The sequence below is a fragment of the Microcebus murinus genome, chromosome 30 (genome assembly GCF_040939455.1).
Source record: "Microcebus murinus isolate Inina chromosome 30, M.murinus_Inina_mat1.0, whole genome shotgun sequence".
Classification (NCBI taxonomy): domain Eukaryota; kingdom Metazoa; phylum Chordata; class Mammalia; order Primates; family Cheirogaleidae; genus Microcebus; species Microcebus murinus.
The window spans coordinates 6,233,002-6,250,762 of record NC_134133.1 but is presented as its reverse complement, the minus strand read 5'-3'; the positions used below and the strand labels follow the sequence as shown (position 1 = coordinate 6,250,762).

The window sequence follows — 17,761 nt, the reverse complement described above, 5'->3', positions numbered from 1 at the left end:
TTCCAAAGACATTGACAGAAATAGCATTAGGAACCATAATAAATCTCCCTCCATCTCCGCAGCTGCAATAAAATGTCTTCACACCTTTGGGGGAGGATTGTCTTTAGACATTAGCCAACTCCGTAGAGCTGAGCAAACCTCTTCCCCGTTCTCTTTCAGGGAAACTAAAACGAGTTGTTAGGGTTCAATTGAAGCAAGTAAGATTTTTGGATTGATTGTTCTGTTCTCAAAATTGTCACTCACAGGCCGGGTGTGGTGGCTCACACCTGTAATCCTAGCACTCTGGGAGAACGAGGTGAGAGGATTGCTTGAGGCCAAGAGTTCAAAACCAGCCTGAGCAAGAGCAAGACCCTGTCTCTACTAAAAATCGAAAGAAATTATCCAAAACAACTAAAAATAGAAAAAATTAGCTGGACACAATGGCGTGTGCCTGTAGTCCCAGCTACCTGGGAGGTAGAGGCAGGAGGATCGCTTGAGCCTAGGAGTTAGAGGTTGCTGTGAGCTAGGCTGATGCCATAGCACTGTAGCCCAAGCAAGAGAGTGTCTCCAAAAAAAATTGTCACTCACGCAGCAGGTAACAATAATAAACCTAGTGAAAGAAGGAAAACAGGGTAACCCAAAACACCCCACAAACATTTTCATTGCAGGAAGTTTCCATTGCTTCTTTCCCATTCGCAATTTCAGCAAGAGTGCTAATCCTGGTCGTGAGAGTTCTGCCCTCTTGACCTAATTATCTAATACCTTGAACTTGGGAGGTGGAATTTCAACATAGGAATTTGGGGGAACACACTCAGACCATGGTATAGGCTGTTACATGTGGGAATACTTTACCTGGCTCTGGGAGTGGTTATGGGGATACCTGGGATGGGATTTTGGCCCTACTCTCTTAAGTCAGAGGCCACCTGCAAAAAGTCATTACCTACAAAGGAAGTTCACTTATTTACTCAGCCAAAATATGTTGCAAACTGCATAGTGAAAACAGGGAATTGGAGCATTTATTAATACAGACAAAAGGGCAGGCGCAGTGGCTCACGCCTGTAATCCTAGCACTCTGGGAGTCCGAGGCGGGAGGATCGCTTGAGGTCAGGAGTTTGAGACCAGTCTGAGCAGGAGCGAGACCCTGTCTCTACCAAAAATAGAAAAATTAGTCGGGTGATGTGGCACATGCCTGTAGTCCCAGCTACTCAGGAGGCTGAGGCAGGAGGATCGCTTGAGCCCAGGAGTTGGAGGTTGCTATGAGCTAGGCTGACACCAGGACACTCCAGCCTGGGAAACAGAGTGAGACTCTGTCTCAAAAAATAAAATGTAGACACAGGCCAGCCCTCATGGGCCTAGAATGGAGGCGAAGCGCTGCTTTCTTCTTCCTCCAGCCTGCCTGGTGCCACCTCTCCCAGCCTTTGCACCTGCTGTTTCCTCTGTTGGGACAACTCCTCCCTCGCTTGTACCGAGAGTGTCGCCCTCTTATTATGCCTTCAGGTCTCAGGTCAGATCTTGCCTCCTTGGAAAGTTCTTTCTCAGTTATCCTGTGCAGTGACTCGCCCCTGCCCGCTTCCATCACTCTGGTACATCGCCCCGAGTTTGTTTCTTCAAAGAACTTAAACACGTCTGGAGTGACATGTTTGTCCATTCGCTGCCGTGTCACCTACTGGAGTGTCAGCTTCGTGAGGGCGGGAGGCCGTGTCTCTGTGGCCCGCTGTACCTGACGAACAGTCGGTGCTCAGCAAATACTAGGCAAGTGATGGAATCAAGTGAACATCAATAAGTGAAAATATCAAAATATAAAATCGGGTGGAGGCGAAGAGGAACTCAAGCCCACACGAGTTTTGCTTTGGTTGGGAAGAGAAAGGAGTAGGAGTCTGTCATTCTTCCAGAATGGGATAGACATTTGAAATAGTTTTAAAAAAAACTTTTATTGGCACTGTAAGCTTTTTCAGTCGAAGGTCCTATGAGGGATTTGAATGATCTGTTAATTTGAAGGGACATAAATAATTGCGCCCTTCACAGAGTCTCCTGCTTGGGAAGGATGACAGAGATGTGTAAAGAGAAAAATCAATATGGATTTCTGTTGCGCTTCAGAAATGGCTTTTATTTCTTCAGCTCTGGGAGTTGTATCTTCAAATGTTAATTTCTCATTAAGTGAGGTTTTTTTTTTTTTTTTTAAGAAAAAAAAAAGGAAGAATGTCTTTTTCAATGTTCCTTCAGCTGAAACAGCAGCAAGCAGCGCGGTCATACCTGCCGACCGTAGGTGGCCGTTGGTCAGTGGGGTCCTGGTACAGCAGACGCCAGGGGGCATCTTAAGGGCAAGAGAGATTCTCAGCAGGGAAGGACTCTGACACCCTCAAAAGGACAGAGGGGCGCTGGGAGCATTGGCTGAAGGCGGCTCTAAGGAGGCCTTGGCCAGGCTATCAGAGAACCCCAGAGCAAAGACTGTCCCCCAGAGGCGCCCTGGGTTGGCTGAAACATTCCAGAAGAGCAGCCTGAGTATGGACACTGGTGGATCCTGGAGGTGCAGGTGCCGCAGGCTGTTGTCAGCTAAATGACCCTCCTGAGGGAAGATGTTTCTAGAAGAAAGGTCTCATCCCAGGGATGCTCTTCTGTGACTGGCACAGAGCTCCGTGTCTTCCTTCCAAGACATCCTCCTGCTCATGCTCCCAAAGGTTCTTCTGCCGGATCTCCTCACTTTTAAAATGTTCAGAGATGCTCACAAGCAATGCTGGTTACTTTGGGCCAGTCATTGGGTGCCTAATCTAAGGACACCACAAGGCTAAGCGTTGGGGACGTGGACTCCCCTTCACTGTGTTGATAGGCTCTTGGGGGAGACACGTGGTTAAGCACACAGTGACATCAACGTGTGCGGAGCAGCAGACCTGACTCAGACCAGAGGGTTGGAAGTGTCTCTAACAACGTGACCATTAAGACCTAGCTGGACACAGTGACTCACGCCTGTCATCCTAGCACTCTGGGAGGCCGAGGCAGGAGGATGGCTTGAGCTCAGGAGTTCGACACCAGCCTGAGCAAGAGCGAGACCCCGACTCTACGAAAAATAGAAAGAAATTAGCTGGACAACCAAAAATATATAGAAAAAATTAGCCAGGCATGGTGGTGGCGCATGCCTGTAGTCCCAGCTACTTGGGAGGCTGAGGCAGGAGTATAGCTTGAGCCCAGGAGATTGAGGTTGCTGTGAGCTAGGATGATGCCACAGCACTCTAGCCCAGGCAACAGAGTGAGACTGTCTAACAACAACAAAAAGACCTCTTTTCTATTCTTGAAAGGAATTTTGCCAGTGGCAATTGTTTGGTTGTTGAGTTTTGTCTGTTTGTCCCTCTTTTTCCAATTCTCACCATCACGTTCCTCTCCCCTGGATGTACTGCCTTAGCGAGGCACAGGGAATCTTCTTTTTCTTTCAGAGAAAATGTGACGGGGATGGTTAGAAATCGCCTCAGACACAGCGAAATCTTCCACCGGTCAGAGCTGGACGGCTGCTCTCCCTGTCCTCCCTCCTGGGCCCTTTCAAGAAAAGCTATCAGTGAACGACCAAATACATTATCACCTGAGAACACCCTTTTATTAATGTCACAAAATGAGGCTCTTGCAAGCTTTTCTTGTCAAAACTCAGCACTGGAAGTTGGGACTATGACAAGATCAACAGTTTCCTTGCAGAAATAGCTTCTCTGAGTGACTAGTTTATTCAATGGGCTCACCTCTGGGGGTGCCCCCCACCCTCCGCCTTTTTCTCCCAGTCCTGTGACACTCATCATCTCCTTGCTGAATCTATGGACAAAGTTCTAGAATAGCTACAGGCACTGCAGGCCTCTAGCAGAAAGAGAAGAAATAAATTTGCAAATATGTATTGTCTGCCCGGCCAAGAGTTTTCAGACCCGTGGTAAGAACTATTTAAGAAGCTGTACATCAGTTCTTTTCTCTGTTCCACCTGCTGCGACTCAGGTGTCCACAATAAAGAGTAACGTGGAAGGGTCTCAGACCTGGTACACTTCTGAATACCTTCTAAAGCAGTGGGTGGCCTTCATCTTACATGGCTAGTGTTGTACCACTTGCCACAGATACACTGTTGAAAAAGAAGCCAGCCTTGCAGGAAGGTGTGGATAACACAGCCCCTTCAGAAGGCCTTGTGCCCATTTCTGCCAGTGTCACATACGTGCCGTCCCTCTGAGCCACCAATTCCATGCGTAGGACTATCCCAGGGAAAATGTCCACAAAAGATTTGTTACATATGAGCTTTGGTGACAATAGCTCCAAACTGGAAATGCCCAAAAGTCCATCACTGGGAGCATAGACACACAAGTTGTGGAATATCCATATGGTGGAATATTATACAGCAATTAAAAATAATGAACGACTGATTTACGCAAAAATGAAACAGCCCACGTTGCATCACTCTGCTTATGCGAAGTTCAAGAACAGGTCCATCCATAAAACTAACCCATGGCAGTAAAAGTCACAATAGTGGGGTGTTGGCGTATTTGGTGAGAAGGAACCCAAGGGAATTAATCTTGAGTGATAAAAATGTATTAAATATATCTTGATCTGGAGAATGATTACATAGGTATGTACAAATTTACCCATCCGTTCCCTTAGATTTGTGCATTTGACTCTTTGTAAATGAAAGAATAGCCTATATATAAAAAACATTAATTTCTCAAGGATGTTATAGCCACAAAGCTTAAAAACAAAATCTAGCAGCGTGCAGCAGAGGCTCAAATAATAAAGTTCCCGACAGTGTTAAGCGTTGGCAAGATAAGAATGCAGGAACTCTCATACGTCACTGTTGGGCAGATAACTTAGTATGACCACTCCTTAGATAACGGTTCGGCAGTATCTAGTAACGTTGATCTAGGAGTCCCACTCCTGTGTGTGTCCCTTACAGAAGGGACAGATGTAAGCATGCCAAGAGCTATGTACAGGAATGTTTGTAGCATTGCATGTCCTAACTGCCCAAACCCGGAAATGCTTCCGACGCCCCTCATTAGCAGGCTGAATAAATACAGCGTGACGGAGTCATTTCACTACGAGCGAAAGAACGGCCACTCAACAACATAGGTGCATCCGAGATCCCTAGATTGAGCAAGTAAAGCAAGATTCTGTGGAAGACATTGTGTATGCTTCAACATCAAGTTAAAAGAATGCAAAAACCCAACCTGTATTGCTCAAGAATGTGCATGCAGGTGGTAAAACTATTAATAAAAGGAATGCAAAGTAATGATTCTTTCAAAATGAGGCTGGCGATTACTTCTTAAGGGCAGGATGGCAGAGTGGCCAGGGCCTGGCCCAGGGAGGGGTGGCCTGGTCTCCTCTTCTTCTGAGTGGGGGGTCACACACCAGGGTTCATTTCAGGATTATTTCTCTACAGTGCACACCCTTCTGCCTGGGTGTTCGACTTCACAATCAAAGAAGACAACGATTAGGGTTAGAAAGTAAGAGATTCAGACAGCGCGCGTTCCTCTGGGACGCATCGTGTACCAAGTGGCCTCACAGCAAGCAAAGAGGGGAGTGACAGCACTTTCTTAAAAACTTCTTAACATAACTACCCCTGACAAGCTGTTTGTTCTCTCTGCAAATTGATTGCAGGCCAATGAAAGAACTGTGGCTGCCTTGGAATTGTATCATTAAGCAGTGACTTTGGAAGCAAAATATCTCCTTGTGGAGTTTAGAAAAAGGAAATCAGAAACAAAGGGGATGGGGTGGCAGGGGACAAGTCAAAAGACAGAAGGCCCCTCCCTGCTTCTGTGCTGGCGCTCACTTGCTGGGCACTGGCTAAGCGTCTGATTGGCCCACCAGGCATCACCGACCCCTCTAGAACCCTCTGAGGGTTGTTCAGAAAGGCGATTCTAGCAGGCAGTGGCCGGGTGACTTGCCCAAGGGCCACACCTTAAGAAGTGACCCAGCCCAGAGTCAAACCAAGGTCCTCGTGACTTCAAACTGGCCCTTGTTACTCGTAAGCCGTCTCCCGCTCTGTTCTCTGCCATGATCCCTGCCCATGGATTTCTGTTTTGATTGAGGCTCGTCATACAGGGTTTATTGAAGGAGCACATTTAACAGGACCATAATCTGTCATTGTCACTCCAGCACCATTGTGACTGTCCTGGGGGTCTAAGATCATGAAATAAACTATCTTAGGCTAAATGCTCAAGTTTCTGAAAACGTCTTGTGGGGACTTTGGAAGAAGAAGACAAGACAATCATAGAACAAGGGACTTTTGGGGAAAAAAAAATGAATCCAGTAGGCAGACATGGTAGTCTTGTGTCATTATAACCCAGCAGCAAGAAGATAGAGCAGATGTGAGTGAATGCAGTTTGAGGGGTTCTTGCCTGTTTTGTGTATGTGAACTTTGAACTCCTATCGTGGTAAAGTCTGTCCGTCCATCCATCCTTCCATCCATTGAGTGCCTAGTAAGTGCTAGTCAAGGTGCTAAGGACAAAATGAACAAGATTTCCCTTGTCCCTAAATTGGGTAAATTTAATCTCCTGCAGAATTTTTTTTTTTTTTTTTTTTTGGCCCTTGCCATCTTAGTGCTAAAAAGACTGATGTTATTTGCATGCAAAGTAATCTCGTGTTCACACAAATAAGCAGTTGGACTTTCCTTTGGAACAAGCTTTTCCAAAAAGTCTGCATTATGGAATACTTTTAAAGACATGGAATTTTGTTATGTTTTTGCTTGAAATTTGACTCTCAAGAACACAACTAAATGAAGATTCTAGATCAATGCTGCAGAGTTCAGCCTGGACTGGGTTTGCATTTAGCTCTCCAACTCAAGAGCTGTGTGATCCTGTACCAATTGCTGACTCTCTTTGTCCCTGAGTTTCTGAGGGAACTTGAGTATTACTGCTAAATACATTAGGACAGGGAAAACAGAGAAGGAAGGGTACCTGGCATGTATCTAGTGCCCTCTAAATTGGCGGTCAGCAAGCTGTAATCTCTGACTCAAATCTGGACCACTGCTTGTTTTTATAAATAAAGTTTTATTGGAACACACCCACACTCGTTTGTTTACATATTGTCTATGGCTACTTTTGGGCTGCAATGGCAGAGTTGAGTAGCTGTGACAGAAATTCTAACCTGCAAAGCCTTAAGTATTGATTTTCTGGCCCTTTATGGAAAGTTTGTCAGCCCTGCCTCATCTAAACTGTAGCAATTGTAAGAGCTCTACTAATAATAATATTGCCCTCACCCAGTGATGTGTTTATGTTGGGACAATGTAAATACCCGCTCAGGTCATTACTTACCATTTGCTAGACTTCACCAAGGTAGGCTTCAGGTTTTTTTTGTTTTGTTTTGTTTTGTTTTGTGGCAGAGTCTCACTTTGTTGCCCAGGCTAGAGTGAGTGCGTGGCATCAGCCTAGCTCACAGCAACCTCAATCTCCTGGGCTCAAGCGATCCTCCTGCCTCAGCTGCCGAGTAGCTGGGACAGGCGTGTGCCACCACACCCGGCTAATTTTTTTGTATATATATTTTTAGTTGGTCAATTAATTTCTATTTTTAGTAGAGATGGGGTCTCGCTCAGGCTGGTTTCGAACTCCCAGCCTCAAGCAATCCGCCCACCTGGGCCTCCCAGAGTGCAAGGATTACAGGCGTGAGCTACCACGCCCGGCCTAGGCTTCAGTTTTGATCATCACATAATCCAAATGTGTTTCAACTGAGTTAATGAAGGCTCTGTTTTAATGTTTAACTTAAAGAAATCATTCAAATCATATTCCTCCTTTGAATGGGAAACCCAATGTTCTATTATCTGCAGCTCACTGACAATTTTGAACATCTTAACATGCGACAAAATTTCCCGTTTGAAGTTTATGTTTCCGGCATTTAATTACGTGGAACTTTCCTGAAGTGTGCTATAAATATGCAGCACACTGATCTCGGCTAATTGGCTCATGTCTGTTAAGAATCCAGGAAGGGCTGATGCTTATCTGAACACTTTTGATCTCAGAATCTTCTAGAAACAGGCACACTTAAGCCATTTCCACAGTTTCCGGGATTTCAGTGTATCTAAACCACCACCCTAGACGTGAGCTATTTCCATTTCTTTTCATAGCCAGGAAATGGGATAATGTGCGACTTTTATCGCTAATAGTATGGTTAACAATAACGTTAAGACGTAAAAAGACATCAAAAGTGATTCCTTTGAGGTTAGATTTGAATTTGAGGCTGGTTCTCATTCGGCCCAGCTTCTTCGTCAGTATTTTATCACTGGAATGGGCTGGTGGAAATCCAAGGAAATGCCTTTTTCCTGGCTGATTGAATGGGACGTAAGAAGCATAGAGTTTAAAAATATATCCTTTGTCTACACAAAAGTACTTGGAGGTACCTTGCGTGCTCCTCTGACCCTGCCTGCACACCATGCAAATGTCACCTGGCTATCATAGGAGAGGCACTGTTGCCTAGTGGCCAAGAGCACAGGCATCAGGGTTGAATGCCAGGTCTGCTTTTTTTTTTTTTTTTTTTTTTTGAGACAGAGTCTCGCTTGTTGCCCAGGCTATAGTGAGTGCTGTGGCGTCAGCCTAGCTCACAGCAACCTCAAACTCCTGGGCTCAAGCAATCCTTCTGCCTCAGCCTCCCAAGTAGCTGGGACTTACAGGCATGTGCCACCATGCCCGGCTAATTTTTAGATATATATATTAGTTGGCCAATTAATTTCTTTCTATTTATAGTAGAGACGGGGTCTCGCTCTTGCTCAGGCTGGTTTCAAACTCCTGACCTCGAGCAATCCACCCGCCTCAGCCTCCCAGAGTGCTAGGATTACAGGCGTAAGCCACTGCTCCCGGCCCAGGTCTGCTTTTGACAACTTGTGCAACCAGGGCAACGCGCTTGGCTTCTCTGGGGCTCAGTTTTCTCGGCTGTATAATGAGGTGATAACAGCATCAGCCTAGCTGGTTTATCCTGAGGTTTCAATGACTTCCTGTACCTAACTGTGCCTGACCCGTGGTGAGTGCTCACTTGGTGAGTGCTCAGTTGTCAGCTGTTACCACCATCCCGGCCCATCATTGTCATTATCATTGTCACATGTCGACTTGAGCATGGGGACCTTGCAATGACAGGAGATGATTGGGGAGCTCTGAGTCCTGCCACCCTCACCACCTGGCTGTTGAAACAGAATGTATGGGCTGGGCACGGTGGCTCACGCCTGTAATCCTAGCACTCTGGGAGGCCAAGGTGGGAGGATTGCTCAAGGTCAGGAGTTCAAAACCAGCCTGAGTAAGAGCGAGATCCCGTCTTTACTAAAAATAGAAATAAATTAATTGGCCAACTAAAAATATATAGAGAAAATTAGCCGGGCATGGTGCCCACGTGCCTGTAGTCCCAGCTACTCAGGAGGCTGAGGCAGGAGGATCGCTTGAGCCCAGGAGTTGAGGTTGCTGTGAGCTAGGCTGATGCCACAGCACGCTAGCTGGGGCAACAGAGTAAGACTGTCTCAAAAAAGAAATAGAATGTATGTTGCTTGACTTAGTGGTATGATACAAAAATAAAATGTTGAAGATGATGATGACAAAAATGCTCTGGGGTAGCCAGTCCTTTTGAGATCAGAGAGAAGGGTAGTTAGTGGACAGATAACCAAGAGGTACATGAAAGAAAGAAGCAGCAGCCTCTCAACTCTTAACCCTTCTCTGTGTCCCTAACCTTGCCTGTGTGTTATAGATTTATACTCTTATTTAATTGCAGCAGCAACTCAGGGAGATGAGCATTTTTAATCTCATTTTAAGAATGGGTAAACTGAGGCATCAGAGGGATTGGCTAATTTGTCCCAGCTGTGCAGTCGAGCAAGGGTTTGAACCCAGTTGTACTCGGCTCTGAAATGTGTTTTCTGTCCACTCTACTGGGCCAGCTTATCAGTTCCAGCAACAGCTGACTTCCTGATTGTTGTCAAAATCACTTAGCTCTTAAGTACCTTGGTTTCTCCTTTGTGAATTAGGTCATTGACTGAGCGTCAAAAGGAAGCAAAAAGAATGTACACTTCATGTCAGTTCTGGCCACCAGAACCCCTTGGGGGAGAAAGACAATCAATGACAACTGTTGAGTTAGGTTTTTGTTACTATGTGACTCAGTATCATTTCAATGTCATGTTCATTTCTTTAATTGTCGACAAGACTGTGATCTTTATGTACTTTCTCTTTGGAAATATTAATGTCAACATAGGTTTCATTCAAACATCAACCCTTAAGTCACAGTTCCACACTCGGTCATTGAAGCCACTCATAAAGTTCAAGGAGGTTAGATGTCTTTGAACCACATGGGGTGGCTTTGCCATGACCCTGGAGCATGCCTGCCAGGTGCTTGATGGGAATCTTGTTTAATCAGGTCGGCTTTCTCCCCCTCCCAAGCTACCCCTGCTCATACCACACCACGACAATAGTTATTCATGCCCAAATGTAGGCCTCTGGGATTTCCTCTGGCCTCTGCCTGTAGGGAAGGCCAGGAGGCATGCATTTAATCCTCTGCTGGAGGTGAAGAGTGTTTCAGATGCAAAAATAAGCTCCACACCTCTACCTCTATGTGTAGTTTGCCCTATTTATGCTCTAATCAGATTGCTTATTGCTAGCAATGTTGCCCAGCCTGGTCTCAAACTCCTGGGCTCAAGTGATCCTCCTGCCTCAACCTCTCAAGTAGCTGGGACTACAGGTGTGTGCCACCACACCTGGCCTTCTTTGTTAAATACCCTGCCCTTGATGTAGAAGCAGAGGTTGGCAAACTCTCTCCATAAGTGGGCTGACAGCTAATATTTTAGGCTTTGTTGGCCATATATTCTCTGTTGCACATACTCAGCTCTGCAGTTGTGGCCTGAAAGCAGCCACAGGCAATGTATAAACAAACAGGCATTGCTGTATTCCAGTAAAACCTCATTCACGAAACAGGCACTAGGCCAGATTTGGCCTGTGGGCCATTGTTATCCTACTTTTGTCTTAGAGTTACTTAGTGACTCTGTTTGATCAATTTCTTTCAGCCGTATATAAAGGATCTGCTCTCTAAAGCTGTGTGTTGGGTGCTGAGGGTATGGCAGGAGGCATGGTTCTCCTGCTGTCTCAGCCTCCAGCCTGCCAGCAAGACTGTTTAACCCAGGCGTAGTCAAACTACAGCCCGAGGGCCACATGGGGGCTGCGTAGCACATTTCTTCGGCCCTCGGGGTGTTTTTGCTACCGCTGCCTGTCCTGCTTAGCACCTGACTCGTCCAGGGCCCACAGTGCGCACTCTCCAACGGTCTGAGAGACAGTGACCTGACCCCCTGTTTACAAAGTTTGAGGAGCCCTGGTTTAACCAGTCGCACTGCCTGTAAGCGAGACCCAGGTCTGTACAACCCAGACCTGGTGCGTTCTCAGCCCTCATCGATGTGGATGCCTCCTTCCTGGGCTTACAGGGCCTCCTTTCGAGAAAAGCCACAGCCGTGCCTGGCACCCTAAGTGTGAACTGGTGAAAGGTGGACCGAGGCACATCCCACAGCGCAGAATGGAGTCCTGGGGTGAAAGGTTGGTGAAAGGTAAACTGAGGCCGGAGAGCACAGTCAGTATAGAGATGAGAGTCAGTGTGCTGTGCCACGTGGCCTTAGGGTCGTCCTGCTCTGCGATCACATCAAATGAGCCCTAGGCTCTGCTGCTTCTAGACTTAGCGGATGGGACCCTATGCTTTGAGTCCTGTTGAGTCGTATCAATATCCTAGTTCATCAATTCTGTGACTCTACTTTAACAGCTCTACAATTAGAATGCATCTTGGAGTTGATAGCAAATCATTGTTTAATTAGCAACGTGTTGCCTTTATTAGTGGTATTTGAAATAATGATGCATCTTGTGACTGATGGTGAATACAGTATCTAGGATTTATCGGTTATTTAAAATATGCCAATTGCTATTGTGCTCGTTTGCTTCTCCATTCTCTTTTCGCATGATTATTAGGCACCTACTGTGTTCTGGGAAGTGTTTCAGCTGCTGGATATATTTACAGGCATGTCTTTGCCCTCGTGGAATAATCAAGCTCTTGAGGAAGAGACAGTAAAGAACTCTTAGCAAGGCAGTGAAGTGGGTATGCTATAGACAGGTGGTAGCAGAGGCAGCATACTGAGATGGGCTGGTCAGGGCAGGCACTCAGGATGAGGACATGTGAACCAAGACCTGAAGGATGAAAAGGAATCGCCCAGATGGAAGAGGGGATCCGCATTTTAGGCAGAGGGAACGGCAAGGTGCGGCAGGTGGGTGGTCAACAGGGAGAGATAGGCGGCAGGGGTGGACAGATCATGTAGGGCCTCCTGGCCATGGCCATGTAGGAGTTTGGATTGTGTTCTAAATGAAGTGAGAAGCCACTGGAAGATTTAAGCTGGGCAGTGTCAGAATTCGTTCTATGTTAAAATAACAGAGAGAATTTCAGTCCTCAGTGAGATTCCCTTACCCAATCATGTTTACATTAGCTGCAAGTGAGAAACTTAGAGCCCAGGGCTCCAGAATGAGGTGGTAGGACGGTGGGTGTCAAGGACACCCAGCTGCCCCTCCCATGTCACTGTGTGTGGCCTTTGTCCACTCTCTTTCCCTCTCTAAACCTCCTTTTGTAAAATGTGTTAGAACTTTCTGGATCCAGCAGTTGTCTGTGGTTCTGGGTGATTTGCCCAGGATCAACTAATCATTATAACCTCTGACTAGTGCTTGTTCCTTAAAAATCACTTACCATGAGGACTTGGGGCAGATGGCTGCACTCACAAACAGGACAGCCCTGTCCCCTGCCCTGTCTTTTCCCCTTTCATCTTCCTCATTGATGGCCGAGAGTTGAGATGCTCTGATAATCACCATCCAGTTATACAGAGTGAGTATGTTTGCTTGTATTTAGATCATAAAATTAACTCCTTCTGGGCTCTCTCTGGGAGGCGTCAGCTACCATCTTCATTATATAATCTTTTTTTTTTTTTTGAGACAGAGTCTCACTTTGTTGCCCAGGCTAGAGTGAGTGCTGTGGCATCAGCCTGGCTCACAGCAACCTCAAACTCCTGGGCTCAAGCAATCCTACTGCCTCAGCCTCCTGAGTAGCTGGGACTACAGGCATATGCCACCATGCCCAGCTAATTTTTTTTCTATATATTAGTTGGCCAATTAATTTCTTCCTATTTATAGTAGAGACGGGATCTTGCTCTTCCTCAGGCTGGTTTCGAACTCCTGACCTCGAGCGATCCACCTGCCTCAGCCTCTCAGAGTGCTAGGATTACAGGTGTGAGCCACATACCCGGCCTATAATCTTCTTAATTATAATACTTTCTCACCTCCCTGAAGCTCTCTGGGTGCTACAGTCCTAAAACCTCTGGATTCTGACCGTCAGACTCTTTATTTCCTCCTGATTTACCATGTCCCACGCCTGTGTTTGGCAAGCCCTCCTGTAACCGGTGGGCTGTCAGAGCTGAGACCCTCCCAGGTGTCAAGCAACATTCATGGCAGGTCTAGACTTAACCCAGAGCTGCTGACTCCATGTCTGGTGATTCACTCCACTCAGTAGCCTCTGCATAATTTTTAGCCAAATTACTAACGGCGCTTTCCGGCAGCTGGTTTTCCCCACTTGAACCTGTGAAGTTTGGGGCTGTTGAACCTTTCCTCTTTCTTTCCCTCTTGTTCACTTCGCTCCAGCCACGTGCCAGGCAGAATCCCTTTGCAGTGGCTTTTCCCTCTACTTGGAATGTTCATTTCCCCAGGTAGCCACGTGTTTTACTTCCTCACTGCCTTCAGGTTTTTAATCAAATGCTTCCTTCTCTATGATTCTGCTCTTGAAATTGGTATTTTCAGAACAGTGGTCAGGGTAGAGCTCATTGAGAAATGGGGTCGTTCATATATGACTAAGTTGTCAGCAGCTGCAAAGTGTTTGGTCTGAAACCAGCCAGGAAGCATTCCAGGCAGTGTGAGCAGCCAGTGCAAAGGGCCTGGGGTAGGGTGCTCATGGGCCAACAGAGAGGCCAGTGTGGCTAGACCTAAGAATCAGAAGGCAGAAGTGGATGAGGCTGCAGAGGGTGTAAGGAGCCCATTGATAATAGTCCTTGTACGAACTCGCTAGTCGAGGGTGGTCCTCAGACCACCCGCATCAACATCATTAAAAATGCAGAATCTCAGCTCTCACCCCAGACCTGCCAGAGCAGAATCTTCATTTTAACGAGCTTCCCAGGTGATTTGCATGCACGCTGAAGACTGAACAGCACAGTCATAAATCTTTCCTCCATTTAGAGTGACTTATGCCTAATTCTTTCCATTATCACCTCTTCCCACCTCCCTCCCTTCCCAATACAAGCAGAAGGCCAGTCCTGCCCCAGCAATCCTAAGCATTTAAAGAAAAGTTAATCGCTTTTCCTTAAAAAAAAAAAATTGGGGGAAACCCTGAGGAAATGAAACAATTATTGTGCTAAAACTAGAAGCCTGGGCTCTCATACCCTTCCCTAAAATTAGTGGGTCTCTTGTTTTGGGGATATACTGCAGATTTTTATCCACTATAAACTACCACATTCTGGGCAAACACCTTCCAGCGTACTACTTTGTTCATTGTCGCGCATGTATGTGTGAGTGTTCAGTATAATTCCACAATTCTTTTTTTTTCCCCACAATTCTTGATTACTTGCACAGGTCTCTTCTATTAGTTGATCGTTCATCGTGTTTTATAAAGAGCTCTCCTTTTCCCTATATAACCGAAGCATTGAAAATATTAGGTTATTAACACACTGAAAAATGCAATCAATCAGCTGATTATCATCTAATGTTTTAATGATCACATTTTTAATCCAATTATGCATGTTTGAATCTTTCAAATTTTCTTTAATTAAAAATTGCCTCCTGGCACAGCTATCAGAAATAAGAAATTGAACAGAATCAGCCGGATATAATTTAATGTTGAAAGGAAACTCAAAGGATAACTGGCCTGCGCTGGGTTTAGTGGTTGACCATGACTTTAAAGCCCTCATACAAAATTTCCTAATTGATAAGAAAATTTAATCATCTTCAGCTATAATCCGTTTGCATTCAAATAAGGTATTTCTTTTTCTAAATAAACCTCCCCTAACTGATTATTCATATTGTCGTTCAAAATGCTTAAAAATGAAAGACAGAGTTGGGTGAAATGTAGACTACTTAATACAGTGTGTATTTAATATAAAAGTCATACATTATTCATTTTTGCAATTTGAATAACTTTGAATTTAGCATCCCTGTTCCTCATCTTTTTCTTTGATGAACAATTAATTATTAAAATACAATATTGTCTGCATACAGCACCCGAGATCCTGGGAAGTGGAATACGAGAGTCATTCCTTTTCAATTCTTTTATGTAGTTATGCACAGTACTTGCTTATTATGGCATAATAGAATGAATGGTGGTATAAGTAGAGTGTTTCAAATATTTTTCTTAACCAGTAAGTGGCTGGGATAAGAATGTTTTGAATTCAAATCACTAATTAGGATGAAAGTTGAAGGTGGGATGGGCATGGAGTCACAATGCCCTTTTATGAAAAGATTTATTTAACAAGCACTTATGTGCCACACACTCTCCTGGGCCCTTTACTTTGTTAACTCATTTAGTACTCAGAACCTCCTTAGGAGGTGGGTGCTGCTGTTATCCCGTTTTACAGATGAGAAACAGTTACAGAGACATTAAATAACTTGTATTAGGTCAGTCTTTAAGTAGACTAGTTAGGATTCCAATCCAGGGAGCATACCCCTAGTACTTCTCCCTGTTTTATAATATCTACATTTATTAAGACTTTTTTTGTTGTTGTTGTTTTTTTTTTTTTTTTTTTTGAGACAGGGTCTTTCTCTGTTGCCCTGGGCTAGAGTGCCATTGCCTCACCATAGCTCACTGTAACCTCCAACTCCTGGACTGAATCAATTGTCTTGTCTCATCCTCCTGAGTAGCTGGGACTACAGGCACATGCCACCATGCCAGGCTAATTTTTCTTTTAATTTTAGTAGAGACAAGGTCTTGGTCTTGCTCAGGCTGATCTTGAACTCCTGACCTCAGGCGATCCTCCCACCTTGGCCTCCCAGAGTGCTAGGATTACAAGCGTGAGCCACCACGTTCAGCCTATTAAGATTTTCTTAATGGAAGAGTTTAAGTTTTCAACTGAGAAGTTCTCTACTGGCTGTACTGAGGACCTCCCAGCCTTGAATCTGGTCAGCTGAGGCCCATATGGCTTAAGCTGGCTTCATGGACGGTATTAAAAATATACGTCTACCATTTCTAAAATTGCTTCTAATTTATAATTAAGCATTCTGAGCACCCCATTGGTCATTTGAGCACTGCCTATGGGACTGAGCAGGAAATGGAATTTTCAGAAAGATCAGTGTAAACTGATGTTTAATTGGAACCACAAAAACCCAAGGGGGCAAAAACAACTCAAGAGTTAATTCTATAATATATATTGTTCACGTTCACGAAAGAAAGTGTTGTATGAGGATGGCAGCACCTGAACATGTAGTACCATTCCCTCCCCCAAAAGTCTGGCTGTGCCCATCACGGCGACTTTTTAATCCTTGTGATCCCTCCCCAACACTTGTGTTAAAATAGGGGTGGGCAAAATATGACCTCGGGGCCAACTTCATTTCACTGCCTATTTCCATATGTTCCTGAGCTAAGAAAAGTTTGTGTGTTCTGTCTCTAATTCAGTGAGATGTTATTCCTACCCAAAAAGAATTCTGTTCTTCTCATTAAGTAGACATATATTTTGAAAATTGTACTCAGTTATTATTAGCATTTTGAATATGCTTAATAAGGTTGTGGAAGTGTGTTTCCTATTTAAGTACCTACATAACATCTTCGATTTTGCCTTTTGGCCTGCAAAACCTAAAATATTTGCTATCTAGTGTTTTAGAGAGAACATTTGCTATTCCCTGCCTTAACACCCAAAGTGAGCCAGCATGTAACTCAGCCGGGCTTGCTCTCAGCCAAGTGCTGCCTTAATAAATCGGGCTTACAGTGGGCCGGGTACTGTGCAGACGTAAGCCCCTTACGTCTGTTAGCTCGCTCAATTGTCACAGCAACAGTGGGGGTAAATACTCTGCTTATCCCCATTTCACAGAAAGTGAAAGTGCCTCAGAGAGGTTAAGGTCTTTGCCCAACGTCACACAGCCTTTAAATGTCAGTTGGTTTCAGAGCCCATGCTAGAGCTTTGGCAAAGAAAATTCTAACCTATACTATATCGGTCATGCTGATGGAGAATATAGCGACATGGTATACCTTTAAGGCACTAGTAGTCCAGTTACAAAAAGAAATAAGGCATATGCACAAAATATTAAAAGAAGCACATGGTAAAACCTTGGTGGTTTAGAGAAATAATAACAGCAATAACAAAAGTAATAATAATTATAAGAATAATATTTATCATTTATGAGATGTATACTGTGTTCCAGGGTCTTTCTGAACCTTTTTCTTGTATTGATTTATTTAATCTTCACAGCAGCCTAGGAAGGTTTAATAGCCTGCCCAAGCTCACACAGCTCACAGGTGGTAGAGCTGGGATTTGAACTCAGGCAGTCTGAGAAGCTGCTCTCCAGGCATACTGTTATAAAGCCTTGGTGATTTCCTTAAAGAAAGAATCCCATGCAAGTCTTTGCGTACTCCTCATATCTTTGACCTTGGATCTATTGTTTCACTTTGGTCTTCCATTTCCCTATCCCTAAAATTAAAGAATTAGACTAAATTGGTGGCTTTCAAAGGAGTCCCCAATTCAGCTTCAACCACAGTGGCTGCACTTTCAGCCATTTGAGTTCCTGGGCTCCCAGGCAGGATTTTGTTTGAAGAAACGCTTCTTTGA

The 17,761-nt window shown here is 44.9% G+C and overlaps 1 protein-coding gene across 2 annotated transcripts in view; it reads left to right on the top strand.

Moving 5' to 3' along the window:
• The window catches only part of PTPRG (protein tyrosine phosphatase receptor type G), a 699,041-nt gene that overhangs the window by 528,857 nt on the left and 152,423 nt on the right, over window positions 1-17,761 (top strand). The gene's annotated exons all lie outside the window — the stretch shown is intronic.